This window comes from Sciurus vulgaris (assembly GCF_902686455.1).
Source record: "Sciurus vulgaris genome assembly, chromosome: 13".
Classification (NCBI taxonomy): Eukaryota; Metazoa; Chordata; class Mammalia; order Rodentia; family Sciuridae; genus Sciurus; species Sciurus vulgaris.
In genome coordinates this window covers 7,173,148-7,187,302 of record NC_136474.1, presented here as the reverse complement: position 1 = coordinate 7,187,302, position 14,155 = coordinate 7,173,148, and the positions used below count along the sequence as shown (strand labels likewise).

The window sequence follows — 14,155 nt, the reverse complement described above, 5'->3', positions numbered from 1 at the left end:
GGGGTAACATACTTAAACATTGTTGGTGTTTTCATAGGTTGGTAAATAAAAAGGGTTTAAAATTGCTTTGTGTCATTTCTAAACTAAAAACAAGGTTACTGAGAGTTATGTCCTAATAGGTCCAATTCTATATACAAAGGGTTCCAAAAGTTTCAAATGTGTTTCAATTAGATTACTATAAAAAACAAAATATTTTATCTTAGTAGAATGGAGAAATTTATCTAAATTCAGAAATTTCTTAAGAGTTGTTTCAGGGGCTGGGGATATAGGTCAGTTGGTAGAGTGCTTGCCTTGCAAGCACAAGGCCCTGGGTTCAAACTCCAGCACTGAAAAAAAAAAAAAAAAAAGAGTTGTTTTATAATGTGAACTAAAAGGGGACAACAAATAGGAAAGAGAAAATAAAAGGTTCTAGATATGGAAATTTAGTGAAGAACAAAATCTTTCTGGGTAAAAAAAGTATTTATGTGATGAAATACATGAGGGTCTAAGTAAGTGCTAAGAAAGTCTATGAAAGTAAAGGGCAAATTTCAACAAGTTTGCATGTAACTAAGTTGGTTGTATGTATGTGACACAGTTAAAGCTATTTAAGGTTTATCTTAAGGTGAAATATTAATGTTCTGATATAAACCAAAGTTTAATCTATATGTCAAAATGACAAGAATTTCTTAGAAACCCTAATTCACTCTTAACTCTGTGTCTATTAAGTTTTATTCTTTAAAACAATTAGTCTTAAAAAATTGGGGTTTATATGATTATGGTTAAACAACTGTGAGAGTATTGTACTATGTTACAGAGACTAAATTTTTCTTTAAAAACCAAATTTGGTGATATAAAATTGTCAAGGTAATTGTGAAATGGTCACTCTTTGTATATTAAATGTGTTCTTATTTTCCAGGTATACAAGTTTTTAAAGCAGGGAATTTATCAAGCTGCTATTCTCCAGATTAAACTTGTCTGTAATGGTAATTTTAAACTTATAAAGAGTAAATTTTACTGGGGATTTATTTCTATCATTTAATGTTCTATTATAGGATCTGTTATTAATATGGTACATGAAAAATTTGTTACTTTTACTCTGAGATAAAGAATTTCAAATGTAAATGTATTTCTAAAAGAGTCTGATTAGTTTAAAGGTTAATATTCTGAAACATGAAAACATTTTGCCACTTTGCCACACAGAAGGAAAGTTAATAGCTCTCTCAGGCTTTCTTTAATTCACATTTTAGATACAATGTTAAATTGTGTTAACTAATGTTCATATAGACCCAGGAATCATTATATGCAAACTACTTAAAATGATATTTAAGAAAGAAGCAAATATCAGCATCAGAATTAGAACACTTCACTTAAGATTTGTAAAGAATCTTGCCTTACCTGAGATAATACTCTGCCTCCCACCTTACTGCATGTTACAGTGACTCCAAAATACGTCAGACTTCAGCTTATTTAAAGTTATAGTCAAGAGATTGGTTTTTGTTGTAAAACTACTCTGATCTCAAACAGGGGATATAATGTATAGCTCAGCAAAAGTTTAAGATAAATATTATACAAGCTGAATAAATTTTTACTCTTGCTAATTTTATTTTGTAAAACTGTAACCTGTTACTGTTTTGCAGAAGTAGCTGCTTCAAGAACACACAACCTAGGTAACTTGTGATAAGCCATCACCTATAGAACAGATAGTGGTAACTTCCAGTACTAATACAGATTCCAGTTAAATAAAAGAGTAAATATCTGTAAAGTCATAGACATTGAAGTTAAGGCCCAGTACTCTTACTTTATGACTGGTGAGACTGGCTTGCTGGATGGCTGAGATCAAACTTAGAGATTGAGATTATATACAGAGGCCAAGAAAAAAAAAAAAAAAAACTATCTTGCCCTCAACATCAACCTAAACCCAGGGAACAAGAGGACTTCTCTGAGGAGCTTTGCAAATCTGGGTGGGTCACATAATCTCTGGATCAAGAAGATTGATGAGGCCACTAAAGAATGAAAAGCCACTCAGTGCACCTGCTGCAGAGGAGGGTCATGGAAAAAGGGAGACACCACTAATGCTTCCAAGGGAAGCCACCTCATTAAGGAGACCCTGCCTAACCAATGGCACTAGTGGAGCTAAGAAACTGCTCTTTTGTTCTCTACAAGTGACCCCTGTGGGAACTCAGCTGACTCTTTAACAAGACAGAAACTGGTCTATTTGACTGCTTGATCTTAGACACCTAGCAAAACAGTTAAAACCAAAATACAGCCATTCTTGGGCATTTAAAAGAAATAATTGTTTAATGTAACTTAAGATGTACACTTGTGTTAGCCCATTAGAATAAAGACTGGAAGCTAAAAATGAAAGTTTCTTAGGCAAATGTGCCTTATACCTATCAAGAGAAACTGCCAGAGTCAGAAAATTTTAGTCAGTTTAAGGCCTATACATCTTCATAAACTACACAGGTAGGCTTGCTAGTATGATTATCTAGCCCTAAATAACAGAAGTATAAAGATCTTTACTAAACACAGGGTATACCAATAAAGGGATATTTTACAAAAATCAGATGACATTAAGTAGCTTAATTACATTTTCTGGGGCCATCAATGACATTAAGAGTTAAATGTTGTATTTACATTCCTGATAACCTGGACAATGTTAAAGTCCCCAAATTTGTCCTCTCCAGCCTTTTTTTAGGTCTTGGTATGGGAACAATTTCTCAGTTATTCCACCTCCTGGTGAGTAATTGACTTCTGTCATTTTCACAATATTCATTGTCATGTTCCAGATGCTGCAGCATTTATTTTATACTAATTTTATTTCAATACTCATGTCTTTTTGCTCTTCTATCATAGAAGCACCCACACCCAGATGACTTTACAACCTGCTCTTTCCCAACCAGACTTCTACCTTGGATCCCTCGATTAACCCAGTTTGAAAAGGGAACATCAAAATCCTTGCCCCTCACGGCCTCCTTTCATGTTTGAGCAGCCAGAATGATCTGTGCCCCCATTCCTCACACCAGTAAGGAGTTTCTAAAGCAAAAGTGGGAAAAGAAGCCAGAATTGGGGACAGGCAGTTAGTGTAGAAATAGGAAATCGGGTCAAATTGAGGAAATGAAGGCCATAAAAGACATCTGCCTCTTGAAGTTGGAATAGCTTTTGTTAAGAAACATGTAAGCATGGTTCAAATGATGGTGCTATGGCAAAAATACTAGAGAATACTGGCCCCAGAGATGAATATGCATGATGCCCAAATGAGCATGATTCCTCATTATGAACAACTGAAGGGGGCAATGTTGAGAATAAGGTGACATCAGTGCAGCCATGTTTTATGAATAAGCCATTTTGGGAACTGACTCATAAAATCCCCCAGAAAAGGGTGCACAGGTGCTACCCTCAAGAGCCAATGAAGGACAAACAGAACATACTAGGTCCCTGGAGATTTTCAAGGCTGTTAAGGGATAGCTGTCTGTGAAATGGGTGGCTACTGGGGAACCTTATCTATCAAGGACAAGGGGGTCTAGCCCCAACTCGTCTCCTGCATAGTTCACCCCTTCCCTCCTCCCTTCTTCCTCCAGGAACGTTCAGTTCTGGCGGGACCAAATGAGAATCAAAAGACTGGCAGGACCCAACCAAAGAAGACGCATGTTTAGCTGTTCAAATGTTAACCAATAATATACAGATCTTTGTGTGTGAATGCTTGAAAATCTCTTAAATAGAGTGCTTTATCATGACATGGGGCTGCTCCCCACTCAGCCACAGTAGTGATCTGAGAGGCTGGTTGCAGTCCAAGCTCAAGTTAGCAAAAATATTCATTGTGTGTCCTGCATTATGTCTCTGCACTTTCATTCACTAGGGATCAGTCGACGATGAGCCCCAATACTATCACCATCATTTTCCAGCAAATTTTCCTGATAGGCAATATGCACCAGATTGCAGTGGCATGATATTCAAAATGACACCTCAATGGCCCTCGTCAATTTTGAGACCTCTTGGACATACTCCCAGTGTGCCAATGAAGGGGACTTCCACACTGAAGCACTTTGCATGTGAACCACAAGGTCAACTGGAAAATCAACATGTGAAGACAAAAGAGAGCTGCCCCTGTCCCTGATTTGCTAGTCAGTTTTATTTTGTATTGTCTTGCTTATGACTTGATGAAAAGTGGTAGGATTTGGGGCTGAATCCTTGTTAGTTTCTGCTGATAACATTCAGGAGGAGGGGAAATTTACCACCTACTCTACCACTATCATTGGAGCTCCAGTGTCAAAAGAAATGGAGCATGTGTAGAGACTCTTCTTAACATTGATGGATGTCCTCAAGAGATACACTGTAGAAGTGGGAAAAGAATATGTTGTTCTCATGTTTAACACTGAATTGGGAATTTTTGGATTGTGCTTTGTAGGGTAAGGGAATAAAAAATCCATTCATTGCAAGAACTCACACCAGAAGAGGGAAACAAGGGACATTAGGCATGTTGCAGGTTGGTGGTGGGTAGAAACAAGTCAAAAAATAAAAAGCATTTGACAAATTTCAAATACCTGTGGAACAAGATCCCTGCTCAGTCAGTCCTATGCCACATTGGGGTATTCTTGAACCACTCCTGTTTTGAAATTCTGTTTTGGTCTTCACTTTCACCTTTTAGCAGGGCTGTTTGTGTTTACATTTGAGATATTGTGGTGCAGTCTTTATTTGGTGAAATGGGTTCAGTGCTGCGTATTCCAAATAAAACTCATTTAAATTTTAGTTCATGGGAATAAGTGCTTTGTTATAAAGAAAGCCTTTTCTCTCATTCTTGTGCCAGAAAAAACTATGAATCAGTATATATATATAATCAGCTGTCCCTTGGGAGCAACAAGAAAGCTGTGAGTTTGCAAGGGCTTTGAGGTCCTTACAAAAGGAGTTAGGGTAATGATGGTTGCTTACAGAATTAACTGGCAAGTACTATTTCCTGTATTTATAGAGTATGTTGAACCTCAAGACACGTCATGGAATTTGAGGGTAGACGATGATGGCTGAAAAGTTTTAGAATGCCTCTTCATTGAAGTAGGATTTAATCACCAACAGCCTTCTGCATTTGGTGCCAACAAAATGTCCTTGCTCTCCATCTTTGAATATCCATCTTGGAAACTTTTCATCATAGCCTTTTCAGCATGGGGGATGTTCCAATCTGGAGATATGCCATGTGATGCTGTGTTCCTCATGCCATCAGCAGAATCTAAAGTCATCAACTGGCTTGTAGTTGGCATCCTCCTGGGGCTGCTAAGAGGACTGGTGGGAATTTTCCACAAGGTCTTGTGGCAGGCTGCACTAGACTTGTCAAGAGAAAGAACTCATGTATTAACACAGATAGGACAGACATTTCTGCTCTGGAGGTGAGTTGAGGTGGCCTTGGATGTCCCAGCAGGTAAATTTCTGAGTGCTGCTTGGTTGTAGGGCCACAGCCAATGAGGTGTGAACTTGCAGGTGTAGTGACCACAGAATATCTCTCCTGGCATGTCACCACCATCATATACTCCATCAAACACCCTGAGCGAATGACTCCAACAACTCCATATAAGTCTTCAGAAGATGCACCCACCTTCATCTGAAAGACACACATCCAAGGATCAGCTGACACCTGACTAAACTTTCTCCAAAAATGGGAGCAACCCACAAGGTTGGCTGTGAAGTGTCCCAAATCAGAGATCACTTAACACACCATGCCCACTGCATGCTCAACTGCCAGAAGCTCTCACCAGCCATGATTTAGTGTGGTTGATAGGGACCTAGGCTATTTACCTGACTAGGATATTCTGAGTGTGCCCAGTCCTGGAGGATTGGATTCAGAAGGAAATAGCACTGGAGCCAGTGTTCAGCTTGGTGATCCATGTATCCCCAAGCACTCCTCCACCCAACCAGGCCCACTGGAACTGGTGGGGGATAATTGCCTCCTGTCATGATGCCCAGTGAGTCAAAACCAGTGCAGCGCCACCTAGCACCTGATGTTTAGTGTGAGCTGCCAGGCTTCAGAGGTGTTCCTTGTCCTACCTTGTCCTGGAGGGATCACAGGACCACAGGGCTGTGCTCTCCTGGCAGAAGAGGTTAAAATAACATTTTGGAAAACCATAGATCCCTGGCACTCACTTGCTTTTTCTTTCCTCTGACCATCACAACTGAGTTGGTGCTTGTTTTCACTTTTGGTCTGAACCAGTCAGGAGTGGAAGCTTCTCTGATTACCATGGGAACAGTGAGGCCATCAGGCTGTCAGGCTTTTTCTCTGTGACCTAAGGTAGAATCTGCACTGTGGGGGTCAGGTAACCAGAGCCACTTGTGAAACACCATGCTGCTCAAGGCTCTGAAAAACCCTCTAGAAATAGAAACCAACAGTTTTCCAAGGGTAGTGGAATCCCCAAGCCATTCACTACCAACTTAACCAATGCCTGCCCCTTCCACCTGGATAGGGGAGCTCTCCAACTTTTGTTCTCATGTCACAGGAGCACTGGTAGCCAAGTGATGCATTAACCTGAGTGTAACTGAATTCAACTGAATCATTGAGAGACCAGGGACATGAATTTCAGCCCTTCTTTTACTGTAACATATCATGAGAGTAAAAGATACAAACATACGGAGAGGAAGATTGAAATTGGATGAGGAATGTTTCCTTTCTGCCACCAAATATGGGTCTTGGGAACCCAGACCCTGAGAGCCATCACCACTTGCCTTTGCATGTTTATATTTCCTGACATTATTTGACTAATTTGATGAGGCATTCCCTCATTAAAGGAAACTGGCCTTTCCCAGGGAAACACCTTCATCTATGTCACCCCTACATGAAATGATAGGCAAGATCCAGAACCAGCACTGGCTTGTGCATTTTGCACAGCACCCTCTTAGTTAGAATTTTCCAAAATGTAAAGTCAAAAGGAAAAGGAAAAAAAAAAAAAAAAAACAAAAAAGATCAAGTAAGGTGTATGTAGATTGTGAATGTAATGGCTGGGGATGCAATGGTGAATGATCCCCCAAATCTCCTCTCATACTAACTACCTGAGCATATTCTCATAGCCACAAAGTCCTGCCTCTCCTCTTTCCCTGTACTCCATGGATCACTCATATAATTTTCTGCTCAGGCATCAGCTACAACCAGTTTCTTCCTTAAGTAAAGATGGGTTAATAATTTCTCTCATGACACACCACTAGATTGTAGGTCTGGAGATGCAAAAAAGGTTATTTCCAAAATTGTTTTGAAAATGAGAATTAGGAATTCCTTAGTCATTGACTTTGTCTAGGGTTGCTGCTCTGCATAGAACTTTACAGACACAGAACCTGAGGGGATCAAGTCATGTACCTTAATGGAGCTGATCCAGTGTTGATGATATAGCCCATCCTGTAAGGGGATGTCTTTGGAAGTTGAAAGGCAGGGGTTCAAATTCCTAGCACCAAGGGATTGGAAGAAAGTAAGAAAAAACACTTCTGAGGGTGCAAACTTCCTATCCTCTCAACATTTTTCTTTTTCTCCTCTGTTGTTCAATGGAATCAACAGTGTTCAACAACTACCAGTTTCACCTGTAAGCAATTTCCACTGATTCCTTTCAGCTGGGAGCTGTACTCAAAGGGAGCAGTGCATCCCTAGTCACCTTCTTTGCTTAAGAGTACTTATTTCTTCACATCTTTCAACTATCATTAGTTCAGAAGTCACATCTCACACATGAGTATGCTATGAACATCATTTTCCAGGAAGTTCTCCTTATAGGCAATGTGCACTGGCTTGGAGTGACATGAAACTCAAAATGACACCTAATTGTCCCTTGCAAATTCTGAGGCTTTTTGGACACTCTCCCAGACTGCCAATGAAAGGGACTTCCACACCAGAGCACTTTGCATGTGAACCACAAGGATGACTGGAACACCAAAAGTAGAAGACAAAAGACAGCCACCCCTGTCCCTGATTTGCTAGTCAGTTTTATTTTGTATTGGCTTGCTAATGACTTGATGAAAAGTGGTAGGATTTGGGGCTGAATCTTTGTTAGTTTGTGCAGATAACATTCAAGAGAAAGGGGGAATTTAACAACTACTCTCCCACTATCATTGGAGCTGCTGTATCAAAACAAATGGAGCATTTGTAGAGATTCTTGTTAATTTTGATGTATGTCTTCAAGAGATGCACTGTAGAAGTGGGAAAAATATGTTGTTCTCAAGTTTCACATGCATCTGGTAATTAATGGATTTTTCTTTGTATGGTAAGGAAAGAAAAAAAAAAAAACATTCATTGCAAGAACTCACACCAGAGGAAACCAGAGACATTACACATGTTGCATGTTGGTGGTGGGTAGATACAAGTCAAGATACAAAAAGCATTTTTCAATTTGCAAATGCCTGTGGTACAACTTCTCTGCTCAGTAAGTCTGATCACACATTCGGATATTCTTGATCCACTCCTGTTTTGATATTTAGTTTTGGGTCTTCACATTTGCCTTTTAGCAGAATTCTTTCTGTTTATGTTTATGATATTGTGGTGCAGGCTTTATTTCGAGAGTGGGTTCACTGCTTCATATTCCAAATTCAAATCTTTTATATTGTAGTTCATGGATATAAGTGCTGTGTTTTAAAGAAAGCCTTTTCTCCTGGCTTTTGTGCCGGAAAAACTATCAATTAACATATGTATAATCAGCTATTCTTTCTGAGCAACAAGAAACAGTTCAAGTTTGCAGCAGGCTCTTATATCATCCAGTGGATTGTAATCAGCATCATCCTGGTGTTGCTAAGGAGTCTGGTGGGAATTTTCCATAGGTCCTAGTGCCAGGCTGGCACTACTCTGGTCAAAAGGAAGAACAAAATTGTGAACACAGATAGGCCCAACGTTTCAGAATCTCGAGGTTAGTTCAGGTGGCCCTGGAATTTCCCACCAGGTATATTACTGAGTGCAGCTTATTTGTAAAGCCACATCCAAGGAAGAGTGGCCTTGCAGGCATAGTGAGCACAGAATATCTTTCCTGACATGTGAGCATCATCATATTTGCCATACAAATTCCTGAGTGACTACCACGACTCCACATAAGCCTTCAGAAGATGCATCCACCTTCACATAGAAGACCCACTTCCTAGATTCCAGCTGTCACCTGGCTGAACTTTCTAGGAAAAAAGGATCAACCTGCAAGATAAGGTGTGAAGTGTCTGAATTCAAGAATACATAACACACTATGTTCACTGCATGCTCAAATGCCAGGAGCTCTCACCAGCCATGATTCAGTGTGGTATCTAGGGTCCTAGACTATTTTCCTGACTAGGATAACCCAAGTGTGCCCAGTTCTGGAGGATTGGGTTCAGAAGGAAAGAGTGCTAGAGCCTTTACTCAGCTTGGTGATCCATGTTTTCCCAAGAACACCTCCACCCAGCCAGGCCCACTGGAACTGGTGGGGGATAATTGTTTCCTGTCATGATGCCCAGTGAAGTCAAATGAGTGCAGCAACACCTAGCAGACCTGAAGTTTAGTGTGAGTTGTCAGGCTTCAGAGGAGATTCTTGTCCTACCTGGTCCTGGAGGGATCCAGGGACCATGGACTTGTGGTCTCCTGGTAGAAGAGGTTAACACCATATTTTGGAAGACCTCAGTTTCCTGACACTTGATCGCTTCTTTATCCCTCTGACCTTTCCAACTGAGTTGGTGCTTGTTTTCTGTCTTAGTCTCAACGGGCCAGGAGAGGAAGCTTCTCTGGTTCCCATGGGAACAGTGACGCCATTGTACTGTCAGGACTTTCCTCTGTGACATCAGGTGGAATCTGTGCTGCAGGCACCAGGATACAGGAGCCTCTCTTCAAACTCCATGTTGCTCAAGGCTCAGAAAAACCCTCTGGTGGGAGAATACAACTGTTCTTCAAGGGGAGCCTTGAATCCCCGAACCATTCACAACCGACATACCAGATGCCTGCCCCTTCCACCTGGATAGAGGAGCTCTCCCATTTTTGCTCTCATGTCACATGAGCACTGACAAACAAGTCAGGTGTTGGATTGAGTGTAACTGAATGCCACCAAACCACTGAGAGATCAGGAATATGATTTTCAGCCCATCATTCACTGTAAGAAATCGTGAGAGTAAAAGTTGCAAACATACAGAGAGGAAGATTGAAATTGGATGAAGAATGTTTCCTTTCTGTCAGCAAATATGGGTCCTAGGAACCTCAACCACCAGAGTCATCTGGCCTTTGCCTGTTTATATTTCCTGATATCATTGGGCTAAATTGATGAGGCATTCCCTTATTGAAAAAAAACTTGCCTTTACCAGAAGAAAGACCATCTATCTCTCCCCTACCTGAGATGATAGGCAAGAGCCAGACCTAGCACTGGCTTGTGAATTTTGCACAGCAACCTTCTGGTTAGAATTTTCCAAAGTGAAATGCAAAAAAGAAAAGTGAAAAAAAAAAAAAAAGATCAAGTAAGGTGTCAGTAGACTGTGAATATAATGGCTCAGGATGCAATGGCAAATGATCACCAAAATGTCCATTCATACTAACAACCTGAGCATATTCTCAAAACCACACAATCCTGCCTCTCCTCTTTCCCTGTCCTCCATGGATCACGGATATAATTTTCTGCTTTGGGATCAGCTACTACCGGTTTCCTCTTTAAGTAAAGACAGGATAATTCTTTCCCTCATGACACACCCCTAGACTGTGGGTCTTGAGACAGGAAAAAGTATATTTGCAAGATTGTTGTGAAAAGAATTAAGAATTCCTTAGTCTTTGATTGGCTTTGTCTGGGGATGCTTTCCTACATAGAACTTCACACAGAACCTGAGGGGATCAATTTCTGAACCTTAAAGAAGCTGTTCCTGTGCTATTGATGTACACCATCCAGTAGGGTGCAGACTTTGGAAGAGGAAAGATGGGGTTCAAATCCCTAGCACCAAGCAATTGGAAGAAATTAAGAAAAAAAAAAAAAAAACACTTTAGAGAGTGCAAACCTCCTATCCTCTCAACCTTTTACTTTTTCTCCTCTCTTGTTCAACAGAATCAACACTGTTCAACAACTTTCAGTTTCAACTGCAAGCAATTTCCATTCATTCATTTCAGCCAGGAGCTGCACTCAAAGTGAGCAGTGCATCCCCAGTCACCTGCATTGCTTAAGAGTATGTGTTTCTTCACATCTTTCAACCCTCATTAGTTCAGATGTTTCATCTCACTCTTGAGTTTTCTATGACCATCTTTCTCCAGCAAATTCTCCTGATAGGCAATGTGCACTGGCTTGCAGTGGCAAGAAATTCAAAATGACACCTCACTGGCCCGTGCCAATTTCGAGGCTTCTTGGACACACTTCCAGACTGCCAATGAAGGGGACTTCCACATTAGAGCACTATGCATGTTAACCACAAGGTCAACTGGAAAACCATCAACCATCAAAGAAAAAAGACAGCTGCCCTAGCCCTGATTTCCTAGTCAGTTTTATTTTGTATTGGCTTGCTTATGACTTGATGAAAAATGGTAGGATTTGTGTCTGACTCCTTCTTAGTTTGTGCTGATAGCACTCAGGAGAAAGGGGGAACTTACCACCTACTCTCTCACTATCATTGGAGTTCCAGTGTCAATAGGAATGAAGCACTTGTAGAGACTCTTGTTAATTTTGATGGATGTCTTCCAGAGATGCACTGTACATTTGGGAAAAGTATATGTTGTTCTCAAGTTTAACATGGATCTGGTAATTATTTGTTTGTGCTTTTTAGGGGAAGGGAAGAAAAAAACATTCATTGCAAGATGTCAAACAGAAAGGAGGAAACTGAGACAATATACATGTTGCAGGTTGAAGGTGGTTAGACGCAAGTCAAGAAATAAAAAGCAATTGTCAATTTGCAAATGCCTGTAGTACAACTTCTCTGCTCAGTAAGTCCGATCACACTTTCAGATATTCTTGAACCACTCCTATTTTGACATTCACTTTTTGTCTTTACTTTTGCCTTTTAGCAGAGCTGTTTCTGTTTACATTTGTGATATTGTGGTGCAGGCTTTATTTCACGGTATGGGTTCAGTGCTGCATATTCCAAATTCAATTCATTTAAATTGTAGTTCATGGCCATAAGTGTTCTGTTATAAAGAAAGCCTTTTCTGCTGGTTCTTGTGCCAGAAAAACTGTGAAACAGCATATGTATAATTGGCTGTCCCTAAGAGCAGCAAGAAAGAGCTGCGAGTTTGCAAGGGCTTTGACGTCCTTGCAAGGGGAGTTAGGGTCTGTAATGATGGTTGCCTACAGGATGAACTGGCAAGTACTACTTCCTGTATTTGTAGAGTATTTTGAACCTGAAGACATATTGTGGAATTTGAAGGTATACGATATTGGCTGAAATATTTTAGAATGTCTCTTCATTGAAGTAGGATTTCAGCACCAACAGTCTTCTGCATTTGGTGCCAACAAAATGTCCTTGTTCTCCCTCTTTGAATATTCATCTTGTAAGTTTTTTATCATAGCCCTATCAGCAGGGTGCTTGTTCCAATCTGGTGTTATGCCCTGTGATGCTTTGTTCTTCATGCCATCAGCAGGCTCTTATATCATGCACTGGCTTGCAGTTGGCATCCTCCTAGGGCTGCTAAGAGGACTGTTGAGAATTTTCCTCAGGAACTTGTGCCAGGCTGCAATAGTCTGTACAAGGGAAAGAACTCATGTGTGAATACAGAGATGACAGACAATTCAGCATCTCAAGGTGAGTTGAGGTGGCCTTGGAATTTCCCCTCATATTAATTTCTGAGTGATGCTTATTTGTAAGGCCACAGCCGAGGAGGTATGGCCTTGCACGTGTAGTGACCACAGAATATCTCTCCTAGCATGAAAGCACCATCCTATACTCTGTCCAACATCCTGAGTGAATGACTTCCAAAGGTCAATATAAGCCTTCAGAAGATGCATCCACCCTCATCTAGAAGACCCACTTCCCAAGTTTCAGCTGTCACCTGGTTGAACTTTCTAGGAAAAAAAAAAAAAAAGCAAAACTGCAAGATTGTGTGTGAAGTGTTCCAGTTAAAGATCACTTAATCCACCATGCTCACTGCATGCTCAACTGCGATGAGCTCTCACCATCCATGATTTGGTGTAGTTGCAAGGGCCCTAGGCTATTTTCCTGACTAGGGCATTTCATGTGTGCCTAGTCCTGGAGCAACGACTTTGGAAGGAAATATCACTGTAGCCGGTGCTCAGCTTGGTGATCCATGTGTCTCCAAAAACACCTCCACCCAAATAGGCCCACTGGAACTGAGGCAGATTAAATGCCTACTGTTAAGATGCCCAGTGAGGCCAAATGAGTGCAGCAACACATAGCAGACCTGAAGGTTATTGTGAGCTGTCAGGCTTCAGAGGAGTTCTTGTCCATCCTTGTCCTGGAGTGATCCACAGACCACAGGGCTGTGCTGTCCTGGCTGAAGAGGTTAGAATCACATTTTGGAAAACCTCAGTTCCTTGGTACTCGCTCACTTCTTTCTTCTGACCATCACAACTGAGCTGGTTCTTGTTTTCACTCTTGGTCTGAAGAGGCTGGGAGTAGAAAGTTCTCTGGTTGCCATGGAAAGCATGATGCCATCATGCTATCAGTCCTTTTATCTGTGACCTCTGGAGAAATTCAGCCTGTGGGCACCAGATCACAGGAGCCACTCCTCAAACTCCATGTTGCTTAAGTCTCAGAAATTCCCTCTAGGGAGAGAAACCAACTCTTCTCCAGGTGGAGCCTGGAATTACCTAGACATTCACAAGCGACCTACCCAATAACTGCCCCTTCCACCTGGATAAAGGAGCTCTCCAATTTTTGCTCTTATGTCACAGGAGCACTGGTAACCAAGTGATGCATTAACCTGAGTGTAATTGAATGCAAATTAGTCATTGAGATATTAGGGATATGAATTTCAGCTCTTCTTTCACTGTAACAAATCTCGAGAGTAAAAGCTACAAACATACTGAGAGGATGATTGATTGGAAGAGGAGTGTTTCCTTTCTACCAGCAAATATGGGTCTTGGGAACCCAGACCCCAAGAGCCATCACCACTTGCCTTTGCCTTTTTATATTTGCTGACATCGCCTGGCTAATTTGATGAGACATTCCCTCTTTGAATGAAACTGGCCCTTCCCAGGAGAAACCTTCCTCTAACTCACCCCTACCTGAGATGATAGGCACGATCCAGAACCAGCACTGGCTTGTGCATTTTGGAAAGCACCCTGCTGGTTAG

General features: G+C 41.0%; 1 long non-coding RNA gene across 1 annotated transcript in view; it reads left to right on the top strand.

Moving 5' to 3' along the window:
* The first annotated feature begins 399 nt into the window (after nt 1-399).
* Nucleotides 400-14,155, top strand: part of LOC306643031 — a 934,727-nt gene continuing 920,971 nt past the window's right edge. Inside the window, exon 1 of the long non-coding RNA XR_013758799.1 lies at nt 400-962. This is a non-coding gene — a long non-coding RNA (uncharacterized lncRNA). The remainder of the gene's footprint in view (nt 963-14,155) is intronic.